This window comes from Schistocerca serialis, chromosome 6 (assembly GCF_023864345.2).
Source record: "Schistocerca serialis cubense isolate TAMUIC-IGC-003099 chromosome 6, iqSchSeri2.2, whole genome shotgun sequence".
NCBI lineage: Eukaryota > Metazoa > Arthropoda > Insecta > Orthoptera > Acrididae > Schistocerca > Schistocerca serialis.
This window is the reverse complement of record NC_064643.1, coordinates 10691840-10698123: the sequence shown is the minus strand read 5'-3', so window position 1 is coordinate 10698123 and position 6284 is coordinate 10691840.

Here is a 6284-nt window from a genome sequence, read left to right as displayed (position 1 = left end):
TCACTCCAGTTACATGAAGTGGCAAACTTCCTTAAATCATCTAAACCATAGAAAGAAACTTTTTTGTTTCCTCTTTTGTAGATATGGCTTAAACCATTCATATGCTGTTCCATTTATACTGTAGAGTTGCAAGTTCTGTAATATAATGTCATGGTTCACACAATCAGATGCTTAGGATAAGTCACAGAAAATTCCTATTGGCGATATTTTACTATTTAAAGACTCTATTACATGGACAGTGAAATTGTATATAGCTGTCTCAGTAGAACAGCATTTTTGAAATCCGAACTGTGATTTACTAAGTATCCCATTACTGTTGAGATGGCTAACCATTCTTGAGTACATTACATTCTTGGTGATTTTTGAAAATGCTGTAAGCAAGGATACTGACCGGTAATTATTGACATATGTGGTGTCCCATTTTTCCTAGAGAGGCTATGACAATGACATATTTTAAACTGTCTGGGAAAATACCTTGAGTTAGTGATGCATTACATATGTGACTCAGAACATCAGTTGTAAATTCTCCACATTGTTTTAATATCTTGTTAGAGATGTCATCTACTCCAACTGAACATTTATTTTTCAAAGATTTAATGATTTTCCTTATTTCATAAGAGGTTGTTTGGTGAAAATTAATTTAAGATTTCTCCAAACTGACTCTTCCACGTGCTGCTTGTTTTTTTTTCTTGAGCTGTTCTCACCAAGTTTTTTACCTACACTTAAGAAATGGTTGTTAAATACATTAGCTGCTTGTGTAGTTGTTAAATACATTAACTGCTTGTGTACTGTTGGTTAAAATAGTCTCATTCCCCTTAATAGTAATACTACATACCCCCGTGGTTACTTTTCCTGTCTCCCTTCTAACAACATTCCATATTGATTTGATTTTATTGCCCGAGTTGTTAATTTCATCTCTAACATATGTATCTCTTTATTTTCTGACAACTTCTTTCACTATGTTACAATAACTTTATAGTGTAAAATTACTTCTGGGTCTATACTAATTCTTGCTATCTCATACAGTTTTCTTTTTCTTTCTGAAGACATTTTAATACTTTTAGCAATCCAAGGTTTCTTTGAAAAATGGTGTTACATTTAGTAATTTTTTTGGGCAACAATGTTCAGAAGGGGATATAAACCTATCAAGATATATGTTGCATTTATCATTAGCATTTGGCTCATTATATAGGTACTGGACTGAGCAACCTTACACTGTTACTTAATGGTTTCTGAACTGTACACCCTGCTAGGTTTTGTAAGTTAATCAATTGTGCATCATGGTCTGATAATCCATTTGTCACAGGGAAAGCATGTGTTAGTTCTGCATCCTCTTGCTTTACAAATACATTATCTATTAGAGTGCTACTGTCTTGAGCTATATGTGTAGGGAAATTGATCATTGATTCTAAGTTACATGTCATTAATAACACTTCTTGTTCCCTTTTCCTATCAGAGTTGCTTAGAAAGTTTATATTGAAATCACCACAGATTAATAACTTCTTCTTTCTGTCTGACGGACAGCATAATAGGAAGTCAAACGTTTTTTATGAATAGCTCCCATTCTCCTAATGGGGACCTGTGCACTGTTGCTAATATCAACATACACTAGCTAGCTGTAGTTCACATGCACAAACTTCAGAGTGCTGATCAACACAAAATTTGCTTACTTCTACAGTTCTGTATTTGTACCCTTGTTTTGTGTAAATGGCAATTCCTCCTTTATCCATGCTAGATCTGCAAGTGTAAGATGCTGAATTATACCCATTTGTACTGACACTTTCCATCCCCACAGTTACATGGTGTTCAGACAGACAAAGTATATCAATCACATTCTTATTTTTGAGATCATCTAAACACACTAATAGCTCATCTACTTTATTTTTTGTTTCCCTGATATTTTGGTGAAGTAAGTTGATAGTACCCATAGCTTTATCTCTATTTGCTGTACATATGGCTTCATTTGTACTATTTTTCTTGATTGTTGTCTGTCTGGACTTTGGCTTTAATCTAAAGAACCCGTTATCTGGTCCCATTAACCACAGCGATCGTCCCATGTGTAACTGTGGCCCTCCTTACAGTATCTACTAATAGAGAAGCGACCTTGTCTTTCCCCTTCATATTTAGGTGCAGGTGTATTCCCACTTACCAATAGCATCAACTGGAACAACACTTACATGAGATTTTGCCGGTGTCTGGGGCATCCTGTCCAGTCGTGCCTTATAGCAGTGTTTATCCAGAGCCGATCATGGCATAGAAAGAGCTCCACAAACCCCACATTTGTGTGCCCATTTTCTGCTCCTGTTTTATCCAGGTCACTCCTAATGATTTATCTTGGATTCATAGCCAGGCTGTCTCCTGCTCCTCCAATTATAATAACCTGATGTTCCTTCTCAGAGTTCCTGCATAACTGACCTAAGTTTGCTGTCACCTGGCTAAGGCTAGCACATGGTTTCACAAAACTTGTGACCTATTACCCTGCGCCTAATTCGTCCTGAAGCCGCTGGCCTACACCCCTCCCATGACTGCTACCTAGAAGCAGAATTCTTCTTTTCCTATTCTAATTTAATCCCAACCTGTTTTTTCCTTTAAGCTAATATTCTGCTTCAACCTACATTCATCTACATCTGGGTGAGACCCTTCCTACATTGCCTCAGATAGCAAGTAAAACTGATGATGTGTTCAAATATGTGAGTGGAACAACAAATTTTAAAATCTGATTTGATTTGATTTGATTTTTTATTGGTCCAGTTTTATCATACAGCACAAATTGTACAATTGATATTGGACAGGTCAAATATAAGTTACAATAATACGTAGTATAAGCAAAATAGTAGGCAAATTAAAAATAGGTACCTATTACAATTAATTTTGTTACGTATTCAGAAATTCTCTGGCAGAATAGAAACAGTGCTTTATTAGAAATGCCTTTAGTTTAGCTTTAAATATTGGATGAGTAGCATTTTTTATTTCCTCTGTTATCTTATTATGTAGTATTACACCAATGTTAATTATGCTCCTCTAATAGGTGGTTGTTCTGTGATATTTTTGATGTATATTTGATTTCCCTCTGGTACCATAGTTGTGTACATTTTTGTTCTGTAGCAGTTTGCTTGTTTTCAGGAGGTAGTCCCTAGTGAACAAGACAGTTTCATAAATGAATAAACTTGGAACATTTAGAACACTAAGCTCAGTAAAATGGGATTTACAGGAGTCCATCTTTTTAAGGCCACAAATTATTCTTAGAGCCCTTGTTGCATTCTAAAAACCTTTATACTATGAATTGAGTATCCCCAGAAAACGATCCCATATTGGACTAGTGAGTGGAACTGTGCATAGTATGCCTGCAGTATTGTTGTTTTGCTTGTTGTAGCCTTTAAAATTCTTAGGCCATAGCACACAGATTATAGTTTTCTAGACAAGTTATTTATATGTGTGCCCCACTTTAAGTCCTGCTGAACCAATAGACCCAAAAATTTTGTGACACTTACATTTTCTAGGGTATCATTTTTTAATTGTGCTTGAATAGACATTTGATTAGTTGGAGGAATTAAATGAAAATCGACACACACAGTTTTTTCTCTATTTATAATGAGTTTGTTTTTTTGTGAACCACTCAGAAAGTCTTTCCATAGAACTTTTTGCTGTGGACTGCAAAGTTTCTGGATTGGATCCAGTGAGCAATATGCTGGTGTCATCGGCAAACAGGATGGTTTTTGTGGGACTCGTATATTCAACTAAGCCATCCACATAAATCAAGAAGAGTAATGGACCTAAGATTGAGCCCTGCAGTACACCAAGTTTTATTGTTAATTCGCTAGAAAGTAAGGAGTTGTTTCTTATTTTATTAATTTTGTTGAATTCATACTGAAGTGATACTTTCTGCCTGCAGTTTTTTAGGTATGAAAACAACCAGCTATGTGCTACACCTCTTACTCCTCGCTTTCTAATTTTTCGAGCAGAATGTTATGGTCCAGGATATCAAAGGCTTTTGATAGATCTAGAAAAATACCTGCAGCTAATTTATGTTGATCAAGGGATTTTAAAATGCAGTCTAAGAATTCGAAAATTGGTGTCTGTGTAGATTTAGACTTTCTAAAACCGTGTTGTTGTACTGTAAGTGGTGCATATTTATTTATGAAACTTAGAAGCCTGTCATAGAAGAGTTTTTCTAGAATTTTTAAGTAGAAACTTAACAGTGACACGGGTCGGTAGTTTGATATTTTTTTCCGAAGACCCTTTTTTTTAGCATTGGTGTAACTTTTGCTATTTTAAAAACATCTGGAAATACACCAGTTTTTAAAGAGAGGTTGAAAATTTTTGCCAAGGGGTTTTCTATGTGGTGAGCACATGTTTTTAATATGAAATCAGGTACTTCATCAAGACCACTTGACATTTTATTGCTTAATGATTTAATTTTACTTATAATTTCATTGGGGTTTGTTTCATAAACATACATAGAAGCAGTCAAGATCACTGACTTGCTGGAGAAACTTGGGACTGGTCCTTGATAGTGTACTTGAATGAGGTCTTCAGCCAGTGAAGTGAAGTATTCACTGAATTTTTCCACTATCAAATTTGGGTCTGTGACTTTTGAGTCTTCTAGTGTTAATGATACTTTCTTTTTCTTTGGAGCTGAACTACAAGTTTCTTTCTTTATAACTCTCCACGTGGATCTCATTTTGTTAGATGAGTTTCTTATCAAATTGTCATTCCACATAATTTTTGCCTCTTTGACTACTCTACCATAGATTCTTTTGTAGGCTTTTGAATAATCAGTAATAATGATCAATCGGGTCAATATAACTTTTACTGACATCACAGAACTTTATTTGTTTTTTTCACAAAGATAGCAGAGCCACCATGTTTGGAAAACTCTCGGCTAAAATGACTTGCTAATCTATATCCTGAGATTGAGGTTAATTTTACTTCGGCATTTCATAGCCAATGTTCAGTAATGCAAATTGTATCTACATTTAGTGCATACTGGAGTAGTGCTTCCAACATGGAAATTTTATTTGTGAGTGACTGAACATTATGGTGTACGATAGCAAACCCTGGGTATTTAGTAACTTTAGTGGAAATGGTTTCTGATTCTTTATCCAATGGCATTTCTAATACAGCACTTACCCTAAAAATTTTCAGTACCTTTCTTGTGTATGGCTTCTGTTTTCTGGTGGCAATCAGTAGGTTAGTTAACTTCTGGAGCTTGTATAAGTTTTGCTTCATCCACATCTGACCTCTTCAGTTTAAACCATTTCGTAATTTTCGTTTGGCTGATGACTTGATTGTTTGTTTCTCACCTAATCGGTTTAAACCACACTGTTTGGCAGATGGCACAGCTTGTAACTTGTCTAAAGCACTTCTTAATCTCCGTTTGTTTGTCACTTATACTTTTTTCTTCACTCTTCTTTGAGATGCGAGTACATATTTTTTCAGCTAGTAATTTCTTTCCATTAGTCGTCTACACGAGACATGAGCTGACTATGTTGTGTATGTTGCTCCACAGCTATAACCTCTGTGACGGCAGAAGGTGAAAACAGCTGATGCGGCTTTGTGAAGACTTTTTAAGTACAATTTTTCTCAAAAAAATGATCGTCTAACGATACAATCATCAAAATTGGTTACAGTGTTTATCATTTTAGTAAAAACTGAACAATATTATTAGTAAAAAATGTAGTAACAACCAGATTAACTTCAAGCAGAAACCAAAATTGCTATACTTGATTGACAACTGCTTCTACTACATAGAATTTAAAAAAAAATGTAAGTTTATATTTTGTGTGTGTGTGTGTGTGTGTGTGTGTGTGTGTGTGTGTGTTTTACTGTAGTTGAATGTAAATCACTGTGTGTAAAAAAGAATTACTTATCACAATTCTTTAAAATTATAGTGGTTGGGGGGAGAGATGATGTGAATTGTCCAGATCTGAAGTAATTATCATTTAGCCGCAACAAAACTTGTCCATAAATGCGCACAGGTATAGATGCGTACACGTTAAGAACATTGTGGCATTCAATAAATGTTAATTCCTGTTAGTTTGGGTGCGCGTCGTGGTATTTACCTTTTCTCCCCAACGATGTACAACGACATGACTGCGGCGGCTATTCTCTCTTCAGGTTGACTTCTTCTCCAAAAAGGTCCATTTAAAAATGCAAGCCCTTGTCACATTGGGAAGTAGAAAATAAGGTGTAGCTAGGTACGAGAATGAAAACTTGTGTCTTCTGCATATTGTAACTTTTAATTAAAAGAATACTGGTAGAGTGCAATTACATACGTCTTTATT